The 27637-nt window shown below is 38.0% G+C and overlaps 1 protein-coding gene across 1 annotated transcript in view; it reads left to right on the forward strand.

Annotated features, from left to right (window-relative positions):
* NALF1 (NALCN channel auxiliary factor 1) overlaps positions 1-27637 on the forward strand; it is a 428526-nt gene that overhangs the window by 166229 nt on the left and 234660 nt on the right. The window lies entirely within an intron of this gene.

Genomic DNA, 27637 nt, shown 5'->3' on the forward strand with positions numbered 1-27637 from the left:
AGCAACCAGCATGTATTTATGATGATTGCACATCTCTGGATCAGTTGATCAGCATTTATGACCTTCCCAACTGACTTCTGAGAAGCAAAGTCAACGGGGGATCCAGATTTGCTTAATGATCACGTTATTCACTTAACAGTTGCAGTGATTCATTTCACAACAATGGCAAAAAGGTAACAAAATTGGGCATGACTCACTTAATTACTACCTTTCTTAGCAATGGAAATACTCGCCCCAATTGTGGTTGTAAATTGAGGACTACCTTAAATAAACAATCCAATCCAATTGTACAGTCCTGCCCTCTGAGCTACTGCAGATCCTAATCAACAAAACTGCCTTATCCACACACCACACAAAAAGGCATCACTACAAAGAACCTTGTAGAGATGTCCTCACCTTTTAGCACATAACTTTTTCAAATCAAAAGGTGTACAGTAGATTTTTTAAGCACTTATAATGTTACACTGAGGGTTTGTCTTTGTCACCCTGGGGTGTTTTGCTTTACAGAAACAACATAAATATTTATCAAGGACCTTGGAGTTGTCTTGTAATCATTTTTGGCAGATTCAGTACCTGGAAATGACCATATGACAAGAATTTCCATTACATGCCTTTTCCATCGTCTGAAGCTGTTGGATGCAGACTAAAAATAAAGCAATACAAACAAGCTCTTTGCTTTTAAAGCAAAGGAGCTGTGCTAGTTCCCCAAAAAAGCTTTGATAGGGTGCTTCACGTAAAATCTTCATCAGATTCTAAAACTTTGCCTACCTTACTACTAATACAAATCATTTGCTTATTAAAACATGCTCCATTTTTGAGGGGGGAAAACCGTAAGAATTTTACCATTAATAAAGACATGTTCTTTTCTACAAATTGTACATTAATACAATTTAAAGTAAGACAAAGCTGTAGCTAGACATCCTTATTCAATCAGATTTACATATAAATTTCCCCAAATTGGCAGACAAACAATTATCTAATTGGCTATGCAAATTGATGTGCCAGTTTGTCAATATTTAATTTAGCCTTAGGCCAAATATTAAAGTCCTTACCTAACTCTCCAAGGAAGAACAGCTGATTATAAATCATCAAAGGCCAAAAGTGTTGGTCTTACCTTAACAGCATCAAATTTCATGCATATAACATAGAGAAGCCATACAACAAGTTAAATGTTTCAAATACCTAGAAATCATTTTGAAACCTCTAAGAAGAAAATAGTCCAAGTTTCTTATGCCTTATTTTTAGTCCAAAAGAATACAACAGTATTTTAAGGTTTTGCTGCATGCAGGATCTTAGCTCAGCTGTTTTATTTGCTGCAAAATCAGTTATACATCTTATCTATGGAGCACAATAAGACCGTTTTTACAACTTTGCTCCTTTACAAAAAAAGTGCAGTTAAGGTTTTATTATTTTTACTCTTCACTCCGAGACGCACCTTGATGCAGTCCTGAGACCAGAGATGTTCTTTTAAAAAAAAATAATAACCAGAGTTTACTTTAATTACTTGGCTAAGTTTTAACCTGATCCCCATGATGCTGCTTATTTATCATAGCATCTGATATATACAGATCTATTCGGTGGGAAAACATTACAAAAAAAAAAATGCTTAAGCGTTTCCCCAGACCTTTCATTACCTCAGCTTCAAAAAAGTTGATATAGAGATTCCAAATAACTTCAACCAATTTCAAGGACTTTTTAGTCATTAAGATACCTCCAAAATTCCTTTCCTGCAGACTATATATTGTTAACTTCCCTCAAAAATTGCTGGGCATTTACCAAGGGCCCATTTCAAGGGTTCTTGTTTCAGCATTTCTGGAGAGCAGATATAAGAAGGAGCTCCCATAAGGAGATACCCATGTGATGCAGGAGGGATTGAGCCAATTGGATGTATTCTCTTGGAATGCGAGTTTTATTTTGCTGTTTGGACAAGAAAAGAAATGGGGAGGGAGCAAAACTAATCCAGGTAGGCAATGTAAGGGGAGGAAGGGTATCTCCTATGTCAGTGGTCGGCAAACCATGGCTCGCGAGCCACATGCGGCTCTTTGGCCCCTTGAGTGTGGCTCTTCCACAAAATACCGAAAAGTCCACAAAGTGCCGAAAAGTCCTTCAGCCAGTGAGAAGAAAGCTGTGCATGCGCGAAGATGGCGGCAGTGAGCAGAGGTCTTTTCGGCGCTGTGCACCAGTGGCTGGGTAGAAAGATCAGAAGGCACGGAGCAGCCTTTAATTAGGTAAAAGAAAAAAAAACACTGTGGGAAGGAGCCCACTGAAGCTGCTGGCGTTGCAGTCGCCCCCCCTCCCCACAGCTTGGAGTTCCAAGCGGAAGAAGTCCTCGGCTGTTGCAAAGAAGCGGCAGCTCTGGGTCAGCCATACCTGCTTCTTTCTCTTTGAGAGCTGCTTTGCAAACAAGGTGCAAAGCAGCTCTCAAAGAGAACGAAGCGGGCATGTCGCACCCAGAGCTGCCACTTCTTTGCAACAGCCGAGGACAGAAGAGTTCGCTCAGGAGCGACGCCAGCAAGGAAGGCAGTTGGGTCGGAGGGAAGCGTAGCCCAAGCTCTCTGGGATGAGTAAACAAGTGTGGGGCGGTGAACGGGAGTGGACTTGGCCCTCCGCATGTTGCATCCCCCTCCCCCTACTTTTTAATTGTAGTTAAAAAGAACTAATTAAGTTAATAACAATGTACCTACCTATATAGTTTAAATTTTAAAAAATCGGCTCTCAAAAGAAATTTCAATCATTGTACTGTTGATATTTGAATTGTTGACTAATGAGTTTGCCGACCACTGTTCTATGTCAAGGAGGGTGATACACTGGAGGGTGATACACTGGTTCCTTGAATTACAACCATAATGAAATAATGAAACTTGCCCATCATGGTTGTAACTTGTGGCAATTGCAAATTGGGCCACCAAGATGATTAACCTGATTAATCTTTTTTGCAGCAGTTGTTAATTGAATCAACCAGTTGACCCAAGATTGGTTTTGCTGAAAATGGGAAGTAAATGACAGTTTTCAGCAAAACTGTTATAAAACTTGGTTAGGTGACCTTGGGATGCAAATGGTCACAAATTCAGCCTTGTTTGGTGCTTGCCAAGTACAGTCATCTGACCGTGGGAGTGCATCAGTGGTGGGTTGCCCCCGGTTCACACTTGTTCTATAGAACTGGTAGTAAAACTGGCAGGAGGCTCCGCCCACCGACCCCAACATCATCAAAATGCTTCTGTGCATGTGAAGTGAGCGTGCGCGGCCCAAAGGTAAGTAGAACCCACCCCTGGGGTGCATGGCCCTTGAAATTTCAAATCCTGGTCATTAGTATCCCCAGGAATATGTGTCATAACAGACACTAACTGACCATTGTAAACAAGTCAAGTATTACTTGTAAACACTTAAGTGTTTTAACCTTCATCCTGAATAGGATAATTTAGTATCCTCTTATTAAAAAATACCTGTCTCTGGAATTTAACATGAACTTTAAACAAAAATTGTATATATTTAAATTGTTTGGTGATGCCCAATAAAATAAAATATTTTTTTTAACCTGCATTTATTGCAAAAAGTGGTAACATTGGTATCCTCAGATGAATCTCACCTTCTCCACAAATCTTGATACAATTCTCTGTAATGAACTATAGTTATATAAATTCAAAATTAATTTACAGATACCTTTCTTGAATATAGTTGAAAATATTTCCTGTGAAACGATTTTGCGCCTTTTTGTTATATTAGTTAAGAAAATGGAAAAAATTACACGGAACAAACAGGAGAAGCCGCAACTTGAATTCTCAATTATTATTATCAGCTAAATTAGAAAATGAGAGTGCCTGGAGAACAGATTATTATTTTGATAAAATAGTGGTTAAAAGTGGGAGAAATTGTGTGTTTACAATATTTGGACCAAATCCCTGCAATCTAAGCTAATTACTCTTCCACTGTTTCTTTTGTTTAATGACAGAATGCACCATATGAATTTAGTGTTGGAAATGGACTTTATACATATCATTTCCATAAACAAGTATAATTAGTATTTATGAAAAATTCTGTTTTTATAAACAGCAGCAACAAAGAATTGTGTGGTTATGTAGTTATTATATAGATAAGATAATTAATTTGGGCTAGTAGTTCAAGGTATCAGATTAGAAACCAGGAGACTTAGTCGTAAGGGTGATTGGACTGGCCCAATCACTGTCTCTTAGCCCAATTCACTTCACAGGATTAGAGGTGAGGAGGAAAAATAAGGAGTATTAATTATGTTCATCACCTTGAGTTTTTTTATAAAAATAATAAAGACAGGATAAAAAAATTAAATTAAATTAAAAATGTAGTTTATAATGTGGGAAGCCACCCCCTCCCAGAAGAATGAAATATTTTGAGGAATATTAAAAAAGGCAGAATATTATATTTCCCTAAATGAGAAATGGAGAAATATGTTCTTAAAAGACAGAAGCACACTCAGTCTCCCTGCCCCCAAGCAGAAACTGAGGATGCAGCTTTTAGAAATGCAGATTTGGTAATCCATTCAAGTCAGGATATTTTGAAACAAAGGCAGAATGGTAGGATTAGAAGCAGCCCCTCACCCAAGATCCAACAAAGGAGGAAAGTTATTAGCCACAATAGAAATTGCCCAACATCCTTTCAGAACACAAGCCCCTTCATTGTATGGCCCCCAGAGCAGTCCAAACCACCTGGGAGCTCAGATAAACCAGAGGTTGACCAGATTAGCTCAGACAAACACCTAACAGTAACAGAGTTGGAAGGGACCTTGGAGGTCATCTAGTCCAATCCCCTGCTCACGCCGGAGACCTGTATTAGGGATTCGAAGAGCCAGCTATGACCCCTCCATAACCCCTCCATGACCCCCATCAGAATCTGACAACAGCCAATAGAATATTAGAGGACATGTTCTTGCACAGGAACAGGAAGCTCAAATACAAAGCCCAAAGAAAGTATACACCCTCCCTCACTCTCAACTCCATTTTGTCAGCTGCATCAGAACCACAAACCCTGGTGGTTCTGTTCATCAATAAATGGACCCCCTTTCCAATCAGCCTCCAGCCTCCATTTTGATTCCAGTGCCTTTCTCCCAGCTTGGAACTGGAACTGGATATTTCTTCCAACAATAAATAGAAGAGATTTTTAAAGAAAAATCATACTGATCATTCTTTATTATAAGCTAACACATTGCAGTTATTTTCTTTCAATGTGTTAGTTTATAACACTTATTACAGATAAAAATAAGTCATACTAGTTGTACTAAAAGTGTATTATTCCTTTCAGTTTATCATTCTCTTTTAAATAACATTTTTATTAAAAATTTTATAATGCTTCCTTCCATCTAATTTTCTCCTACATTCAGTTTGCAAGGATGAATTATTCAATGTTTCTTCCAGAGTTCTAAGGTGCTGAATACCACCCAAGTGTTAATTAATGATTATTATTAGCTGTATGTCATTTGCACTGTCTGGAAATTTCAGCCTTAGCAAGCAATGCTTAATGCATTGCAATCATGTATGCTACTGTGCCCACAAGAAAGGAATAGCTGTAAAATCAGGAAAGTGTGTTGAGATAGAACAGATTTTTTTTTGTCCACAAGTAGCATTTTATTCCCTTTAAATAAAAATAAAATAACTGCAAAAAAGCGGGGGTGGGGGAAGGGGACAGCTGGAGCTGGAGCTTGCAGGAAGAGCTGACCCAGGCCGTGGCTTCCGCACAGGTGCTGGTGGTGGGTGCCGGCAGCATTGGCTACGAGCTCCTCAAGGACCTGGTGCTCACCAGCTTCACTCAGTGAGTGGCTGGGCGAAGTGCCTGCGGTGGGGTGGGCATTCGTGCGGCTTGGAGCCTTTGGGCCACTTGCGTTCTACCCCCCTCCCCATGGGAGGGGCTTAATGGCCGCATGCAAAGGGAGCCTCTCTCTGCCGGACTCTTGGCTGTGAGTGCACAGGCCGTCTGGGCCTCCTGCACTCCCGAAATAATAAGACCCTCCCGATAATAAGGCCAAGCCCTTGTTTTGAGGTTCAAAAGAAAATAAGACCCTGTCTTTATACCATAACACGGTATGTAAATCTACCTATCTACCTACCTGGCTATGATATTGTGATGTCAATATATATCTGAGACCAAGACAAACAAGATAATGGCCAAGAATAAAATTTTAATTTTATAACTTGGGAATTCTTGTTTGCAACTTTCAAGTATGATCTCAACTTAATCTCGTTGATCCTGAAGAACTGAAATTGATAGTTAAATCTGAGATGAAGCCTGATTGATGATACAGCCTTCTGAGCTGTCTATAAATGTCTGTCTGAATATCATCTCCCGTCTCCTAGTGAGGCTGGAAGCTGCCAGATGAAGAACCAAAGGACCATTATTTGCAGTTATAGTGCCATAGCTATATAATAAATGCATTTACAGTGAATGGTCCAATAAAACTGGCATCCAGCTTCTTTGCGGAGTACATAGAGGGGAAAAAATTGATAGAAAGTTAGACATGATTTCACACAATGATGGAAGTTTCTTGACTATTATGGTCAGCACAGGACATGTTAGATCCAGTTGAACAGCATCAAGTTTCTGAAGAAAACTAGAAATCTCTGAAATGAGGAAAGGGTGAGATGCATTTGGCAACAGATGTGACTGGTGGAAGTAGGTGGCCTGAAACTGTCCTGTTTCAAGTTTCAAACACACACTGTTGCTAGGAGACAGTGAGCAAGTTACTCAAGGCAAAGTAAATAAACAGCAGGCAGGCAATAAGAACATAAATCAGAGTCTCGGGAGATAAGGTTTGCCTGACCATATTTCACTTTCCAAAGGAATGCACAGAAGAATAGTTTAAGTCCAGTCTGGAGTCGAAGGAACTGAGTAAGATTTGTTAGTCCAAGGTCAGAGCTGGTTTTTTTCACACAAATAGAAGACAACAATATACAAGACACGGAATATCAGATGGCTGTTTTCAACAAACAAACGGGTTATTAAATAAAACTTCAGTTTCCTATTTTCAATTAAGTCAAGCACACCATTGCTTGGTGCTGTGTCTCGTTCAGCATTGCTCTGCAGTCCGTTCCATTTACCAAGTCTGGGACTTGAAGATGGCACATCATTACCTGGTTGCTTCAGCTGTTCTGAAGCTGTGTTTGATCAGCCTCATGTATTCATGGTTGGTGTCTTTTGAAGCTGGCATTTCACTGCATCAACCAGAGCAGCTTCACTCTTCAGCCAGAGCAGACTCAGAATTGTCTGAATCCTTGGCCCAGACAGAAAAAGCAACACCAGAGTGGATGTATGAACTAGTTATTATAAATGGATTCATTCATATGTAAAATATCTAGCCAATGGTCCTGCTCATAGTTAACACAGCAATGAAGGCATTGTTCTAAACTGGCATTTGTTATCTCTGTTTTGCCATTACTCTGTGGATGATAGGCAGGTGAAGAAGGTTCACATCCAATTGTTGTAATAATGTTTTCCAAAACCAGGCTATGAACTATAAACTTCAGAAATTAGATGATTGGGCAAAGCATGGTTTGGGACAATTGATTGACTGAACAAGAAACTGTTTTAGGGACAGAGAGGAAGCACAACTGGAAAAGAAATGAAAGCCATTTTAGAAAAGAAATCAGCTTCTAACCACAATTGATTCCATGCCTTTGATTCATGAATCATAAAGGATAGAGCAAATCTAAGTAAACTATTCAGAGGCTTTTGTGGGAGGGGAAACCTTGCAAGAGTCCAGTCTGTTTCCTAGTCAGCAGTTTTGCATTTGTTCCAGAATAAAGATATAAGTGTCTGAAGATCCAGGCTTTACAGTTTCACAGCTTGGTATATACCATTTTGTCTGGTGAAACCAACAGTACAACCTGAGGCAGGTCCCTCAAATGAGGAGTTTTAGACTCATAGAATCTGGTCTGGTTGTTAGATAGCAGATATTTGGAAAGTGACAGCAAATTTAAAAAGGCACTGCACTGATATTGCAGATGATGAGAATGTAATTTGAGGTATGTAAACCTGAAAAAAATATACCGTGAACATTTGAATTAATTTCATGAACAAAATTGATGCATTTGACTTTGCCTATTTTAGTTCCCTAATGCGAAGGAAGGACTCATTGGAGAAGAAACTGATGCTGGGAAAGATTGCAAAAGAAGAAAGGGACGGCAGAGAATGAGGTGGCTGGATGGAGTCACTGAAGCAGTTGGCATGAGCTTAAATGGACTCCAGAGGATGGTAGAGAACAGGAAGGCCTGGAGGAACATTGTCCTTAGGATCGCGATGGGTCGGATACGACTTCGCAACTAACAACAACAACAACAACAACAACAACAACAATTTTAGTGTCTAAAAGAATTGACTTTTAAAAAGGGAGAGAAATGCTTCTTTGCTTTAGAGAATGTTTTAAAGCTAAACACTATGTATTTATTATCTCTGTATTTATCATCCCTCTTCTTGAGTTTGGAGATACATTTCAAAGTTTTTTTGAATGTAAACAGTAGCCATGAAATTAATGGCTTAACTAAAACAGAAAGGGTTTTTTTTGAATATGGAACAATTGCTTAAAGAATCATAACTAGAATCTGGGTCTCCCTGCTTCCATTCCCACTGTGATATTTCAGATGAAATAGTAATCACAACTGCACAATAGTTTTGCAGATGAAAGCAGGATCACAGGGCACATTAAACCAGGTCAGTTGCCAATCTAGTACTTCTATTAGCACAGCATGGCAAGTTTTTCATAAACTTGGCCAGCTTTTGGTTCCTTTGTGTGGTGTGCAATCTGTGGCCATTTGGTTCATTAATGCTTCAATATACTGGATAAATCCACAGCACAGCCAGTAATAAATCCCGAACTATTAAAGACCGTGTAATATAAAATCCATGTTCTCTGCTATTTACAGTGTACAAGAAGTAATTAATGGACTGGACAACATTTATTTGAAGGCAAGATCACACTTAACATATTTATGTGTAAGATACATTCCCACCTCTTCAGTAAAAATAATAATAAGAAAACAAAATACAAAGGTCTGCAAATACAAATAGAATGACTTTGGCAAAAGAAAGCAAAGATAGTATCAATAGTAATAGGTGCCTTGGGTGCAATCTCAAAACAACTGGAAAACCACTTGAACACCATTGGCACTCACAAATTCATCATCAATCAATTGCAAAAGGTGGTTTTAGTTGGAACAGTTTACATCTTGCAACAATATCTCTAACACCATAAAACATCAACATTTGCCTATCCCAGGGCCTTGGAAAGGACTCGATAGATAGGAAAAAAAATCAAATTCAGTCTGAACATCTGGATGTCTATACAATGAACAATAATAATACATCAAACTTATCAATTGTCAATAAGAAAGACAAAAAAAGTCTGGATAGTGGACATGGCAGTACTTGGAGACAGCAGAATAAAAGAGAAGGAACTGGGGAAGGTAACAAAATACAAAGACCTGCAAATAGAAATAGAATGCCTATGGCAAAAGAAAGCAAAAGTAGTACCACTAATAATAGATGCCTTTGGTGCAATCCCAAAACAACCAGAGCACCACTTCAACACCATTGGCATTGAGAAAATCACTATCAGTCAATTGCAAAAGGCACCTTTATTTGGAACAGCTTGCATCCTGTGACGATACCTTCAACACTGTCAAACATCCACACCTGCCTATTTCAGGTCCTTGGAAAGGACTCAATAGGCAGACAAAAATGCTAAATTGAGTCTGAACATCTGGTTGACTGTAATATAACCATAATTATAAAAAATCTGACAATAACATTGTCAAGTACAGTGTAGAGTAGAAGTACAGTGGAAAGGAAGGAGACATCAAATAAAAAAATCAATCTCCTAATTTCTCTAGGTTTGTTGTTATTTGGGGCCAAGGACATGATACAAACTTGTAGTTGCATGTGATATGCTTCCTTTCTGATTCTACAGTTCATTCACAATCTTCTATAATTTGAATCTTATCTTGACTGAATAGCCAGCCTGCCTGCCTGCCTGCCTTCCTTCCTTCCTTCCTCCTTCCCTCCCTCCCTCCCTTAAATCACTTTTTTCTAAGACCCAAAAGATTTGCATTCTTGTTTGGGAAATTAAAAAAAGGCACCAGTCCATTTATATGACATAGTGTAACTACTTAAGTCAGTGTAGCTATTAACGTAACAACTGGTGGGGAAATAGACTGCAAAAATGCTTCTCATGCATTACATGTATGTCTGATTGTGATAAGTTCTGCTTCCACTAGCATACTCATGAGAAAATGGGTACTTGGTTTGAATAGATTTATATACCTCAATATCAGTAGAAGATGCTGTGCTGTGCTGAATAGCTAAAATATATCAGGAGTACCTGAATGGAACAATTTGTCTATTACAATTACATGCCAGGAGGTATCATTTCAGTGTATTCTGTTCAACACTGGAAGGAAATTGAATGAGTGTGTGTGTACTCTTACACGTACATTTTCATAGCCTTCTAAAATGGTGATTTCTGTGTCAGAGAAGATGTTGTTTTCTACAATTTATATTGTATTTACAGTATGTTTATTGTTGTATTTATGCAACATGAAATTATAAAATTATTAAAAATCTACATTTTGATACAACTTCAAACCCCACACCCCATATATACAGTTATCCATAGGTGCTTCAGTGGGAGAAATTCTGATTTGATACTGTTGTGCAAAAACTAGCAAAAAGTTATTGATTTATATTGTTCAAAACTTACTCAAGGAACACCTTGTTTTAGCATCCATTTATTTAAATCTGGGAGGGTTCGGGCTCCCTGACTGGGAATTATATCAAAAGGCGGCAAAAATAATTTGGATAAAGGAGTGGATCAAATTACAAGAAGGTAGAATCTTAACACTAGAAGGACACGATCTCCTTGAAGGATGGCACGCTTACCTCTGGGATATAAAGGATAGGAAGAAAACTCATTTCCATAAACATAAAATTAGAGAGACATTGATTCGTACGTGGCTGGAAATTAGACAGAAGATATATACCAAGGTTCCTAGCTGGTTGTCGATTATGGATGCTCTAGTGGCCCCAAATAGAAGAGAGAACTATAAAATGGGCACATATAAGGATATCTTGGATGAAGAAGGGAAGCTCAAATCCTTGGAAGTACTGAGGGACCAGGGGTTTATTCTGGATTGGTGGAAATATCTTCAGATTAAGTCTAGATTTCAAGAAGATAGAGATAAATGTGGTATTGAAATGAAATATGGATATTTTGACAAAATTATTTGGGGACCAGATAAGAAAATGCTATCGAAAATCTATAACTTTATATTAGATGAGGATAGAGCCGAGAAGATAGCTAAAAATCAGCTAAGCACTTGGGAGAAAAATTTAGGATATGGCCTTAATTTCAATGATTGGGAGATAGCTTGGAACAGAAATCTCAAAATAACGAAATCGGTAACATTCAGGGAAAATCACTACAAAATGCTGCATAGGTGGTACCTAGCCCCGGACAGGCTGGCCAAAATATTTCCAAATTCCTCTGCTTTATGTTGGAAATGTGGAAAGACGGTCGGCACCTTTTACCATCTGTGGTGGACTTGCCCTGAGACCAAAAAGTTTTGGTTAAAGATTCGACTCTGGCTCTCGGAAATAATGGGACAAGAGATAGCCCTGGCCCCGGAATCCTTCCTCTTAGGTATGATTGAAGATGGCCTCGACAACAATAAAACCCAACTGGCAATTCAAATTATTACTGCGGCTAGATTAGCCTTTGCGAAACTCTGGAAATCCAACTCTACCCCCTCTGAAGAAACATTAATAAATAAAATTCTAGAGTGCGCAGAGATGGCCAAATTGACGAGCGAGCTAAAAAATGAAGAGAATTTTAAGTACTACGAAGTATGGGGAATTTGGTATAACTGGTTAAAGAATAGGATAAAAATATGATAATAGGCTACGATTTGTTAGACACCCGAAATGGACTTAATTGTATAGAAATGTAGAGAATTGTATAGAACTGCATATTGTATAGCTATGGATAGAATTCATTTAATGTTTGATCTATGAAATGTGTAAACATTGCACCTCGGATCAAGATTGTGATTGTACATTGTCTTTTTAAAAATTGGAAAATTCAATAAAGTATATAAAAAAAAAAAAAAAAAGAAATTATAAAATTATTAAAAATCTACATTTTGATACAACTTCAAACCCCACACCCCATATATACAGTTATCCATAGGTGCTTCAGTGGGAGAAATTCTGATTTGATACTGTTGTGCAAAAACTAGCAAAAAGTTATTGATTTATATTGTTCAAAACTTACTCAAGGAACACCTTGTTTTAGCATCCATTTATTTAACATTCGAAGAAATAGAAAAGTAAAGATTTCAGTTCTTTTTTCTTATTGAATTAAATGCATTGAACTAGACAAACCATTATGCACATAGTAGAGTACTTGCTCTTGACGAAGAACACCTGTGGATCTGATTCTTAGATTTTTTTTAATCTCATAAAAAATTAAAAACACTATTATTAATACATAAATAAAGTTTGGGAATACAAAATCCTTTGAGGAACTCTTTTTAACATTACAAGGAATAAATGCACTTATTTGTGCAATTGACCGAGTTTATTGTGGAATGCATGGGATTGTCTTTTACTTGTAATAAAGGATCTGCTAATCTTACATTTTAGTGCATTGATCCTAAAACACATAAATTTCCTGAAATTTATGACTGAAATTTCCTGTTGATATTAGATATTGTTACATAGGGACAGAATCAGAATATTTCATTATCCCACCTATTGATGGGCCTTTATATGTATTTGATGAACAGTTAAATTACAAATGAAATTGAATAATTCATTGTGTTAGTTTTTGCTATATATTTTCCTTTTTCTAGTCCTGTTTCTATCTTGCCTAGCAGTATTGTATCTGTTCATCCTGAAGAAGATTTATCAATATCGTACATCCACAGTCATTGTGAGCTAACAGGATTTAGTACCCCATTTATCTGTTCAGAAGTCAATTTGTATGAGATATCGTATTTGTAACAATGCTGCATCTTAAAATGGAAGGCTTGTATCTGTAGATGTGCTTTGATTTATTTCAGTGGCACATGGAAGGCATCATGTGCTGGCCGAAAAGACGCCTAGAGAACGGTTGGAGGGCCAGCCGATCCGAATCCGACCGGACACTGGTGAGGTCTCATATTAAGACCTACCTAGTGGCGATAAAAGCAGCAAAATCTGACTATTTTTCCGCTCTTATCGCGTCAGAAGATAACGCCCAGCCACCCTGTTTAGGGTGACCCGTTCCCTGCTTCATCTGGGAATATGCTCCCACAGAGAGGGGTTCCTCAGGGTGCTGTCGGTCAAACAATGCCGACTGGCGGCCCCTAGTGGGAGAGCCTTCTCTGTGGGGGCACCTACCCTCTGGAATGAGCTGCCCCCGGAGATACAGTGGATCCCGGATCTACGCACCTTTTGCCGTGCCCTAAAGACGTTTTTATTCCAACAAGCTGGGCTGGCCTAAACTCTTTTAAATTGTTTTAATTTTTAAACTGTTTAATTATGGGTTTTAATACAGGGATGCTTTTAATTGTGGGCCAAATTAATTTAATTGGATTTTAATACTGTTTTTAAATTTTGTATTTCTTGTGTTTTATCTGTTGGCTGTTCACCGCCCCGAGTCCTTCGGGAGAAGGGCGGTATATAAATATAAACAATAAATTAAATAAATAAATAGATCATGACACCCCCAATACTAGAGACTCAGACCCATAAAAATAAGTGCAGGTTTGCCACTTTAATTATTCACTTTGGACAATTCCACACTCACCTTAAGCTGCTTTCTCCTAGGCTGCTCCTAGGATATTGTTTCTTCAGATAACTTGAGAAATTCTAGTCCAGATTGCAGCAGTCTAGATTATGGCCATTGCAAGAACATTCTCTTCTATGCAGGGAAGGTAAATTTGACTGCCTGATTATTGTATTTGCAATTACTCAGACCTTTTATTACTATAGTTTCTTTTATGATATAGCTTAAAAGACACAGTAATCAAAGCAGTAAGAAACAATTGAACAGAATAATAGCGTTTTCAAGTCCAGCCACCTGCACGAGCAGGAGAAGCTACCATTCTGGACAAATGACTGTCTAATCTCGTCTTAAAAACCTCCAATGATGGAGCACCCACAACTTCTGAAGACAAGCCATTCCATTGGTTAATTGTTCTCACTGTCAGGAAATTTCTTCTTAATTCTAGATTGGTTCTCTCCTTGATTAGTTTCCATCCATTGCTTCTTCTTTTACCTTCTGGTGCTTTGGAAAATATGTTGAGCCCTCTTCTTTCTGGCAGAACCTCAAATACTGAAATACAGCCTTATAAAGTGATACCAATGTATCACATGATCTTGAAGTTTGTTCGGTTGTTCCTCTATATGTCCATGGAAACTTTAGAGCAAGGAAGAATTGATAATGTAATTTCGCAGAAGTAAAGCATAACCTTCCTATGTGGCAACAAAAAGTTGTTTATAAATAATAAATAGTTTTGCACTACTGTAGGCAAGGGGTGGGATAGCAGCCCAGACAGAAATCAAAAGGGTTATCTTTGGGACATGTAAGGCATAAGTACAGCATGAACCTCTAGAGTTGATGATAACTCATAGATATTACAGACCATTATTGGGCCAACTTCAAGATTTGTGGCAGAGACAGGCAGTAATAGCCAATTAGCAAATATCATCTGCAAAAGGCTTCCATATGCAATTCAAGGTGCATTTAGAACACCTACATGGCATAGAACTACCTTCTTCCAATGGTATCCACCTGTCCCATATACTTTAATAGGGAAAGCACTCTCTGGATGCCTTCCATTACAGTGTATCTTATTATTAGAATTGGACTCTCAGCACCTGCCCTGAGGAATAGCTTCCCTTCAGAGATCTCATTGGTTTAAACCTTGTTACCCTTTCAAAAGACAATAAAGACTCAGCTGTTCCCCATACATTTGACCAGATGGTTACGCAAACTCTGCTAGTTAGTGTTGTCTTCTTATGAACTAGGATTGTTGTTTGGCATCTCAAATGTTAAGGCTTGGTTTGTTAAATTGGTTTTAATGGTTGTAAGATAGACAGCAATGTAAATTTATAATGATTTCATAAATAAATAAACAAAATAGTACCCCAGTAAATCAAGATGAAATGGTTTTTGGCTTACTCTGAGTTGGTCTTGCATGTTGCCCCCTTTTTTAGGACTATTCATACAACTTCATCAGTGGACAGTATAAGGTAAAGATAATATACTTGATACTAAATTGATACATGTTCATTGATAACAATAATACATGACATGATTACAATTACTCCAGTCAGTTACAAAAGGAATAATAATTTGGGGAACAATTGCTTTCTATGTCAAGAACCAAAAGTATTGAATTGTTTTTGTGAGAATTTCTTTAGTCACAGATTCCTCCAGTGCAGGGGTGTCAAACTCGAGGGCTGTATCAGGGTTGTGTTTGACCTCGGGGACAGCAAAAAACAGGCCTCCCGGTCCCACCGGAAGTTGGCAAACAGGCCGTTTCCAGCCTCCGTAGGGCCTCCGGGAGGGGGGGGAGACCATTTTTGCCCTCCCCAGACTCCTAGAAAGACTCTGGAGCCTGGGAACAGCAAAAAATGGGCCTTCCTCACCACACTCGAGGCCATCTGGAGGCAGGAAACAGCCTGTTTCCCTACTTTTGGTGGGCCCAGAAGGCCCGAAAATCAGCTGGCCAGCATGCACATGCGTGCCGGAGCTGAGCTCGCGCAGCCACCAATATGGCTACGTGTGCCACAGTGGCATGTGTGCCATAGATTCACCATCAAGGGTCTAGGGTTACCAAATTAAGCTGCCACAATCTCAGTGATCACTAAAGGCCAGCAAAAAGTTACATTGTTCTGAAATGTATAAAAAGCAGGCAAAAAACCTTTGGCAGACCTGTGGGACAAAAAGATTAGTCCTAGTTTAGGAAAAGAAATCACAATCATAGATATGATTTGAAGTTGGCATGCTGACATAAATCAAACTGAGGTTAACCTTCAGGTATAGTAAATATGTGATTGATGAAGGATGGAAGCAAAAGGTCTAATATATCATATCAAAGGAAGTGTAATGGGAGTGGGAATGGAATATATGATACTTTCAGTAATGTAAGTTTTAACCCAGTTTAGCAATGTCAGTGTCAATCCAGAATGAGTGGGCAACACATGAGTGATACTGATTTCTTTCATAGTCTACCTTTTAAATGTCTGAAGCTGAGCTAAAGATGGTCTGTGTGTGAAGAAACAAAGCACATTTTTCTATATTATGTTCCGTTCAGAAACTCTATCCTCTGTTTTTAGCAACATGAGGTTTACATACATGCTATGAATGCATCCATTTTATAAGCCTTTATAAAGTATGCTAATCATAACTCTGTAATTTGGAAGTGTTCTGCCTTGATTAAAGTAATGCTGTTTCCCTTGGTGCCATAATCATGGTCCTATCAATATTGTTATAAACCTAGAGCTTTTGGAGACGTTTTAAGTATAAAAATGAGAAAATAGAAATTAAAAAAAATAACTCTAATTTTATTCCAAGTATATCCCAGCTGGTCAAGAACTGACTGAGCTTTGACCCTCTTCCTCAGTATATCAAGGTTAGTGCTAAAATCAAGGTTAAAGGCTGGCATTTTCCCTTGTACAAAAATAAAATAACTTGGCAATGACACCACATGCTTTACAACCAGATTCTGACAAGCAGAGTTAATGCAGGAGGTGGAAATAAAATCATAGGTTGCAGTCACATGAAGTCTCACTTAATGACCACAGCACTTAGCAACAAAATTGTCTTTGCTAAGGGAGGACTACCTACAATGGTAGCTCAGTGAATCAGCCTGGAGTAGCTCCTTATGAGCGGTTGCAAACTGATTGTCTTTTGCTAAGCCTACATCATAGAAACCATGGTGAATTGGCAAGAAAAGGAAGAAAAGAAATATACAGGTAGTCCTCGGTTTACAACAGTCCATTTAGTGACCATTCAAAGTTACAACAGCACTGAAAAAGTGACTTATGACCATTTTTCATGCTTATTCCCATGGCCACATGATTTACGTTCGGATGCTCGACAGCTGACTCACATTTATGACTGTTGCAGTGTTCCAGAGTCACGTGATCTCCTTTTGTGACCTTCTGACCAGCAAAGTCTTTCTGTCTTCTGTCTTCCAAACCCTAAATCAATATCCATTTTCCAGAGAGCTACAGATGCTTGAAAGGATCTGCTTAGTCAATACGTATTTTCATTTCAAATCTTAACCGGCCTGAAATGTTGCTACTTTCTTGAACCCACTATGGTCATAACTGATTCCTTTGTCAATCTATGATAGCTGAATTGTTTTAGCAGGTGATAGCCAAGGGTTAGAAAATAAATACAGCTTGTAATATTTTGCCTAACTGTCTGTCATAAATTATTTGTAACTTAGAAAAGTTGTAACATCTGTTATTGCCTGAGTCCAGATAACATCAACAATGTTTAACTCCCATTACAGTGAAGGACACATTGTACTTGTAACTAACGTGTTTTGTTAATTTCTGTTCAACTTTAGAGTGACTTGGTTTGGAGGTAATGCCTTCTAGAAAGACTACAGGCAGAAGACAGTTTTCATGTAGATCCAGTGTGGTGTTTAAACCAGGAGTGAAAAATGTGGTGCCCAAAGTTAAATAACTGGTAAATTTCCTAAAAATGTTCGTCACATAATAGATTTACTTAGCTATGCACAGAACTGGTTGTTAGATGATTCAACCCAGATAGAGTCTTTGTTCATTCTACTATATTCACATTCTGTCTCTTCTTTCTTTCATATCCATCCATCAATCCTTAAATAGTCATTCACCCGTGTAGCTTTTCAAATGATGAATGAGAAAAGCAGAGTAAACGGGAATGGAGGCATGCTTCCACAGTGCCATTGTTCAAATGTTTACCTACTCGATGAGGATATTCCATTCTATCATCATAGCCTACAGGCTTCCCAATCTCAACCTCTGTTTAAAGATACAATAATTAATTGTCGGGTGTATTGGCTACTGTCTTCTCTATGCTATAAACCTAGTCAAACTTTATCAGATTGTAACAGCATATAATGTTACCATGTTTTTATAATAGGTTTAGCAACGCACAATCTGGAATATCTGCCAAAATCTCAAGCAGGAAGTTAAACTTGCTGACTTTTACTATAATTACTTATGATTACTCCATCTTACCCTGGTCCTGGGCACCTGCGATTTGCTGCAGATTACCATTTTAGGTTAGGAAAGGAAAAATCCACGTTTTATTTTTCCTTAGGCAAAATGATTGGTAATAGCCTATAACAGCAGAACCATAGACATTTAAAATCCTATCTACTGGGAGAGAAAAGAGAAATGCACAGTGTCCATTTTTCTACCATTGATAGTCTTGAAAATTGCATTAGTTTTTCTTCTTTTCACAATACAAATGCACAGGTTTAATCCCTTTTTGCTGACTATGAATGGCAATGTGCTAATAAATACCATGTATAAGTGTCATTGTCAGGTTAAAATTGATAGCAGGAATGCAGTGACTGCCATCCTGATGTTCTGTAGAATATAAATCTAATTCTGAACACTTGACACCCCCCCCACCAACTTGGTGCAGCTGTTTTAAAGCACGATTGCAGCATAAGAGAGGTAATTTTGGGAAGGGATCATTAGCAATCTATTTCAAATATGCCCTCTTACAGGAATTTCACTTTAAAACGTTTTCCCTGCTGCCAGTACATAGTTTCCAGTGATGGTGGATGGGCAAGAAGGGAAGTGATAAAATATTGTGATGTCCTAATATAAATTCTGCATCTTTTGCATTTACATACTGTATGTCATTGTAATCCAAGTTGGAAAGAGCAGACTTTGTATTCTGATATCTAAATGCACGTTTGGTCATTTTAATGTCATTGTGGTTAAGAATGCAGTCCTTTTATAACTGAATTAGTGTGATACTGAGAAGTTCTTATGTTTAATATTCTGCTGATCAAATAACCTTTTGCTTATTTTTCACTAGACTTGCTTTTTAGGTGTAGATCCTATAGGACGTTAAGATTACATTCATGCCATCCCTGCCATCAATTTTATCTTGACAACAGTGACACTATGAAGTTGGCTCAAAGTCATCATTGAATTTTCATGACTGAGGATATTTATTATTTTTATTCTGCCTTTATTATTTTTTTTATAAATAAGGCATAAACATACCTAATATATCTTCCTCCTATATTCTCCACAGCAAAAACCTTGTGAATTAGCTTGAGCTGAGAAAGAGTGACTGGCCCAAAGTCACCCAGCTGGCTCTCATCCCTAAAGTGGGAGTAGAACTCACAATTTCCTAGCTTCTAACCTGATGCCTTAACCACTGGATCAAATTATCTGGGACATTTTTGTCACTGTACCACACATAGCTTTTACTTCTGGGGAGTGGTAACCTGGTTTAGAGAACTTGTCTGTTTTAAATGCAAGAGGGATATTTTTATTCCTATTTAATGTACAGGAATCTCCTTCTTTCCATTCCCCCAGTTCTATTCTGTCCTCTCTACTTGAGACTGATGCTGTTAATATATACCCAGACATTCCCATTTTCTGTATTATGGCCTAAGAAATATAGTATTTTCTCCATCAGAGAAAATTATCCTCTCCTTGTTCTTGGATTTTGCTACCAAATAGTGATTGTAAATTTATAAGAGCACTTGTAGGAATACAAGGAAGAAAGATAAAACAGCAGACTTGCAAGATTCTATTATTATCGTTTCTCTCAATTAAATTTACTTCTAGTTTTCCTATAGAAGCAATTTCCAGACCTGTTGTTGGGATGACATCAGTCCTTCAAGTCTGCTTGTGTTTTACCCTCTTACTGTATGCCACTGAGTTAGGGAGTACCCACCTGGAGTCTCTTCCTGATGATTTCTCCTTTCCCTGGGATACAGGCAAATGCTCCTGCCCTGCCTCTGTCACAGTTTCTGAATATTCATTTCAAGGTCCTCTCTGTGGCTCAGTACGCCTGGCTTCCAGGGCCTTTAACCATACACATTATTACATTATACAAGTATTGACAATGTAAGATTTCCATACTGCAGTAGATTTCAGACTTACTTCCTTGTTTGTACAGTATCCCTATTTTGCCTCATGGCAAATGCTTCTGCCCTGCCTCTGTCACAGTTTCTGAATATTCATTTCAAGGCCATCTCATCTTCAGTAGTTAACAGTAAGTGTGGAACGAGGTTCCTGTGCGTGCATCTCACACTTCGAAAAGTCATCAGAGCTTCCAAAGGAAATCTTAGAAGTGAGATGAAGTGAAGCAATGTAGCTTTTGCTTCACTTTGTCTTTTGGGAAGCTGTGTGTATGTATGTTTTTTTGGTTTTTTTGCAAAGAAGCTTTAAAGAGATATTTCACCTGAATATTTGATGGAACAAACACCCCTTTGAAATTGTGCAGAACTCTTTTAATCTCTCTATGAGTTAAAATGAAAAGTTGTTTCTAGTGTGGACCTGAACTGCATTCCAAGGTTCTTTGGAAGAAATGGTGGTTATTTGTGTGAGAATCATGGGAATCCCATTGTGTTTCCAGTGATATACAGTACACCTTGGTCAAAAAAATGTGACCAAAACTCATGGCCAAACATGAGCAGGAAGGAGCCAAGGAAAGTGGAAAAGCAAATGAAAGCAGGAAGTCATTAGATTACCTGAGTACCTGAGTTAGAATCTTTTCTATTTTCTCATACTACTCTTTGGTTAGGAAGCATCCAAGGACATAGCTATAAAGTGATCTGTATTTGTTCTGCTTCAGTGAAACAAATAAAGGTTTTGATCAGTAAATTTTATATTCTTTATCTTGAAAATTTTCATCTGATCTCAAGTATTTTGGTGGTTTGCCAATGATTAAGAAGGACATCTGGCACATGGCCAGGGTTGTACAGATGGCCTGCCATGCTTGACCATGTCTCTGGATTTCATGCCTAGTAACATCAACGGATTCATCTTTCTTCTTCACCAGCAATCTGTCTGGATCTGTGGCCTTTTGCTAATTACTTGGCCTCCATTTCATCACCCTCCTCCCCATTCTATTCAATCCCACTCGAATTCATAAACATTCCATTCCATATAAACACCATAAATAACATAATATACAATAGCAAAGACTATTAATTGTCTTCCAATAAGCTTAGAAATAGTCTAAATCTTCCAACTGAATTTTTCACTGTGGTGAGTTTGCCTTTATAAAATCTTCTTTTCTTTAGCAATAATGCTTTATTTCTCAATGTCATAAAAATGACAGTTCAGCTGTCACTGACGAGATCTAAACCAATATATGCATTTTTGTTGGAATTTCTCCTGGATCTAGCCACTTAATTCTCTTGATTTTAATAGTAATTAATTTGTGTGTATACTCTCTCTCTCTCTCTCTCTCTCTCTCTCTCTCTCTCTCTCTCTCTCTCTCTCTCTCTCTCTCTCTCTCTCTGTGTGTGTGTGTGTGTGTGTGTGTGTGTGTTTTCTGATACAAATATCAGCTACAGGTATATATTGTTTTTTATTTCTCTCCATTATCTGTATACTATACTACTAAAACTCTTGTCAGAACTTTTAACAGGGCAAAACCTCATGTAAGTATGTAGGTTTCTATATTTCTATATACTGTTGAATTGAACTTTACTTTTTGGGATTATATGTATGGTAATATAACAAGACTGGCTAGCCTCTGCATTCTTCAGGTTGTTTTCCCAATCATTTTTACATTTGCAAAATTCTCAGGTAACTCCCCATTCAAATACTAACCTGGATTGATCCTGCTTGCCTCACAAAGCAGGTTAGTGCTTCTACCAGCTAAATATTTTTAGGATATCTTATAATGCAGGTTCTCTATTAGTCTTCTCATCATTCCTATCACCCATCTCCTCCCACTTATGACTGCATGACTGTAACTTTGTTGCTTGTATCCTTACTATTTATATTGATATTGTTTCCTAGCATGATTTGATTGCTTATGTACCCTATGACTATCATTAAGTGTTGTACCTTATGATTCTTGATGAATGTATCTTGTCTTTTTATGTACACTGAGAGCATATGCACCAAAGACAAATTCCTTGTATGTCCAATCACACTTGGTCAATAAAGAATTATTCTATTCTATTCTATTCTATTCTATTCTATTCTATTCTATTCTATTCTATTCTATTCTATTCTATTCTATTCTATTCTATTCTATTCTGTGTAACTTCCATAGAGGGATCAACCATTCATCTATATACCAGTAAAACTCTTGTCATGATCTTTAAATTTGGTGAAACAGTGCATCATACAGCAACAATTTTTGAATCAATGTACCTCAAATGAACTAACTTAAATAATGTGTTCAAAACCGGGATCCATGGCTCATGAGAGAATGAAATTTGGGGACTTTGTGGCTGCTTCAAATCTTCTGATTCTGTTGGGGTGCTGCTGTGGTCATGTGATCTTCATTTTCAATGTTCTGTGACAGTTTCCCAGCCAGTCTTGCAATCCCCCAGTCTTTCACTCCAACCAACCCGCCCCCCCACTTACTGCTGGGACAGAAAGGGAAGGGAAAACTTCCAATGCTACTCATTAAATTCCCACACAAAAACAATTAAGAAGCCACCAGGAATCTGGAAGTTATTCCTGTTCCCACTGGGGTTTTTTTTTGCTCCTCCTTGATCATTCTGTTCTATGTTTAGGGAAGGAAATATCTCCAAAATGATGATCCAATGTGATACAAGTTGCCTAGTATGTACCTAGCCCTAAGCCTAAACCATTTTTTTCCCGAGGGAAGGAGGGAGAAAGAAAGAACGAGACTGTCTGTGTCTTTGTCTGGTCATATGGGTAAATATGTTGAATATATCATTAGAAAGTCAGTTTAGTACAGTAGAAAATCTTTGATCACAGACTGATATAGTTTAAAGAACAGATGATTCTGTTTTCTTTTTCATTTCTGCATATGGATAGGGTTAGTTTTAGGATTAAGATACTGGGTTTTCTCCTACCTTTTTTTGATTATTTTGTGGATATTGAAGTATATTATACATTCTAGAATCTTAGAACCCATTTTCCTCCATTAAATATTTTGAAAGAAGCTAACCTTCAAAACCAATGAATATAGAAGTAACTGTTTTTTTTTTTTTTTTTTGAGAAACCTTGATCTAAAACTCCCTGAAATTTGTAGGGTATGAACTGTAAGGAAATATTCACCAGTGCACTTTGAACTAAAATGTCCAACCTGACTCCTTTTAAAGATTCTTGCCTGCTTAATGTGAAGATCTGAAAGACGGCTGAATCTGTACTTGATTCCTCTGTGAATCCATTCAGCGGAAAGTACTTTCAGCTCTCTTTCACAATTAATATTAGATCTTTACAAGCAGTCAGACAAGTGGAGACCCTGAGGCCTACAGGTTTGGATTCTTAGTCATATATTCCCCATTTTATCCCATTTTATTAACTTTTTGACTTATCCCAAAATAGATTAGATTAGATTAGAATAGAAAAACTTGATTGTCATTTTGAATGTACACTAATTGGTATACATTAAAATGAAATTTTGTTTCATATAACTCTCAAAGGGTCTCCACCTTTAATATACACTAAACATGACGAAATAAATAAATAAATAAATAAATAAATAAATAAATAAATAAATAAATCATTATGCATACACCCACATATATTATATGACATGGAGAAACAGCACAGTCTAGGTTCGATGTACAGTATACATGTACATGAGTTTGCCAGATGGAGGGCATAGGGTTACAGAATCTGGTAGTCCTGTTAGAAGTACTTTGAAACCTCCTCCCAGAGGGGAGTAACAGAAACAGACCGTGAAGTGGGTGTGTGGGGTCTCTAACAATGCTTTGAGCTCTAAGCACATAGTGCTTATAAACAGTAATCCTGAATATTTATTTATTTATTTATTTATTTATTTATTTATTTATTTATTTATTCATTCATTCATTCATTCATTCATTCATTCATTCATTCATTCATTCATTCATTCATTCATTCATTTATTTATTTATTTATTTATTTATTTATTTATTTAAATTTTTATACCGTCCTTCTCCTGAAGGATTCAGGGCGGTGCACAGCCAATACTAAAACACACATATAAAAAATTTAAAAGCAATTTAAAAATATATTAAATAATTTGGCCCCAGTCTTATTAAAAATTAAAACAACCATTAAAATTCATGTTTAGGCCAGCCCAGCCTGTTGGAACAATAACGTCTTGAGGGCACGGCGAAAGGCGTGTAGGTCAGGGATCATCCGTATCTCCGGGGGCAATTCATTCCAGAGGGCAGGTGTCCCCACAGAGAAGGCTCTTCCCCTGGGGGTCGCCAGTTGACATTGTTTGACTGACGGCACCCTGAGGAGTCACTCTCTGTGGGAACGTATTGGCCGGTGGGAGGCTATCGGTAGCAGAAGGCGATCTCATAAGTACCCAGGTCCTAAGCCATGGAGCGCTTTAAAGATGGTAACCAACACCTTGAATCGCACCCGGAAGACCACCGGGAGCCAGTGCAGCTCGCGCAGGAGAGGTGTTACATGGGTGTGCCGTGTTGCTCCCATAATCATCCACGTGGCCGCATTCTGGACCAGTTGGAGCCTCCGAGTACTCTTCAAGGGGAGCCCCATGTAGAGAGCATTACAGTAGTCCAGACGGGAGGTGACGAGGGCATGAGTGACCGTGAGTGACCGTGTGCAAGGAGTCCCGGTCCAGAAAGGGACGCAACTGGTAAATCAGGCGAACCTGATAAAAAGCCCCCCTGGCCACAGCTGTTACATGATCTTCTAGAGGCAGCCGTGCATCCAGGAGGACACCTAAGTTGCGAGCCCTCTCTGAGGGGGCCAAAATCTCACCCCCAATAGTCAGCAATGGAACCAGCTGGCTATACTGGGACGCCGGAAACCACAGCCACTCGGTCTTGGAGGGGTTCAGTCTGAGCTTGTTTCTCCCCATTCAGATCCACACGGCCTCCAGGCACCGGGACATCACGTCAAGGGCATCATTGGGGTGGTCCGAATAACAGGAAGCAAGCTTCCTATAATCTTCTCAGCTGTCCTTACCACTCTCTGAATGGACTTTCTCTCTGAGGCACTGCAGCCATTGAGTATTATTATTCTATTGTGTCCAGAGTTCAAATCTGTATGTGGTTGGATTGTAACCTTCGAACTATACTAGTGCTAGGGTGTAGAGACTGCTATTAAATTTGGTTGTATTGCAGTGAAGATCCACAGCCACTGTGACCAAGTTTGTGCAGCACTGTCACACAGAAACTAAGTAAAGGGGAAAGAGTAGATGGGTGAAAAGCAGTGATGGGATTCAGCCAGTTCGCACCACTTCAGGAGAACCGGTTGTTAACTTTCTGAGCAGTTTGGCAAACTGGTTGTTGGAAGAAATCATTAGGGCAGAGAACCGGTTGTTAAATTACTTGAATCCCACCACTGGTGAAAAGTATATATTTAATAAGTCTGCTCTGCTTATATTTTAATTAACATTGACAACCAGATCAAGCATATTATTGTGAGGAATGGATGCTTTCTTTTCTTTTCTTTCTTTTTCTTTTTAAATCAACAGTTTAAAATGATACATTTTCACCATTTCTTTAAACACACTGTTATCTTGCAAAGCAATACCAAGTATAGATTTAATTTGTGGCTTTTCTTGTGTTTTGTCTGAAGTTAAATCAGAATGGATACATGAACCAGAACTAAATTAGTTTGAAGTGCTGTTTCCAGCCTATTAGTGGCAGGAAATCATTTTAGAACATTATATAACAGCTGTTACTGTTGGTGACCAGCATGTTAATGTTTTCCTGCATCCCTCGTGTTGTGTCAGGCATCTTTCACAGAATTGTTCAAGGACCTTTTACAGTAAGAGAAAGCAGAGCTAAGGGTTATACAACTTCAGCCTGTTTACGAACAGATGAAGAATAGATCACTCAGTTCTGAATTGTCCCATTATACTGTCCTAAAAATGTCATCATAGAGAATATTGCTTTCCTAGAAAAATAGGTATTTCTTATTTAAATATGCTTGTACAAAGGTAAATGATTAGACACAACTGTCTTTATAGATTGATTAAATCCACTTCTGTGAAGAAATTTTATGTTTTATTAATTGTAATAATATTCAGACAACTTTTATAGTTGTGAAGAGTAAGAACAACAAAACAGCCTGGAGTTTTAAAGTCTACTGCAATTTTTGCTAATTTCAATAAACAAATTTAATATTTGATAATCTCTAATTGTTATGATTATTTTAGCAATTATTAAGAATCATTGTTTCCTTGCATCATTATAATTTTATAGCCAAATACTGCCCAACTATGTGTTAAAGGAGTTTCTTTAGTATTTTATATTAATGTTTCTTTGAACCTAATATCTATTTAAATGTATATGAAGCCACTGGGTGAGACCATTTGATGGCATGCGGTGGTATCATCAGTATGCAGATAACACTCAATTTTACATCTCCATCCCAGGACAGGTGATGCTGTTCAGGTGATTATCTAGTGCTTGAAGGCTGTGAGACCTGAATGGTGAGGAACTGATTTAGACTCAGTCCTGGAAAGATGGAGTGGATTTGGGATTTTGATCCCCAGGGATCCAGTGAGTTCCACTCTTGACTCTCATTGGAGCAGCACTTCCCCAGAATTAGTGCAAAATTTGGGGTCTTCCTGGATTCATGGCTCTTGCTTGTGGAGCAGATGGTGGCTATGGCAAGAGGGAGCCTGGCATAGGTTCAACTTGTGAAATAATTGCATTCTTTCCTGGATCAGGAGTGTCACTTATACCTTTCATTTCTTGTTGCATTATGTAGAGTTTATGGGAAGTTGCATCACAGTGATCGAGATACATGATATTGTGATGGGATTTGGTTGCTTTTATTTATTTGGGTCTCACTGATTATTATTATGAGCCACCTAGGAATATCTTGTATAAGACAGGCAACCATATACATTTCTAAATAAATAAAATAATACAGTAACTAGTTATTTCCTGGAAGGTATATAACTCTAGCATCTTATTTCCAAATTGTAATAACATCTTAATAAAATTTATTCATTACAGGTAATGAATAAATTTCATTACCAGGTCTATATTAATCTTATCTTTTCCATAGGATACCACCAAATATGTACTAATTAAAAAGGACTATAGCAAACCATTTGTTTTCTTTCTGAAAGTCATTCCAGACTCCTGGTGACTGCCTGGGCAGATCTGTGCAGGTTCCTTGGCAACATTTTGGAAGTGGCTTGCCATTGTCTTCTAATGCTAAGACAAAGTGATGGGCCAAATTTGCCCAATCCTCAAAAATGGCAGCCAGATCTATCCTGGTCTTCCTTTGTGCTGATGATGTGCTTATTCATTCACAACATTACAGTAGTAGGTTTAAGAAGGAAGCTTCTGATGCATAGAAGAAAATGTGATACCAACTGTGTTTTGTCAGCAATGGAGATAACAGCTGTGTATCTGCTATTGTTAATGGGAAACTAAACTGACCAGTGTCTTGCTTTATGGCTCACAGATTTGTATTTACAAAGATATAATAAAAATTCCTAAGAGTCTTGCTTCACATCCTTCAGTGA

This window comes from Pantherophis guttatus, chromosome 5 (assembly GCF_059756535.1).
Source record: "Pantherophis guttatus breed Tessera chromosome 5, ASM5975653v1, whole genome shotgun sequence".
Taxonomy (NCBI): Eukaryota; Metazoa; Chordata; class Lepidosauria; order Squamata; family Colubridae; genus Pantherophis; species Pantherophis guttatus.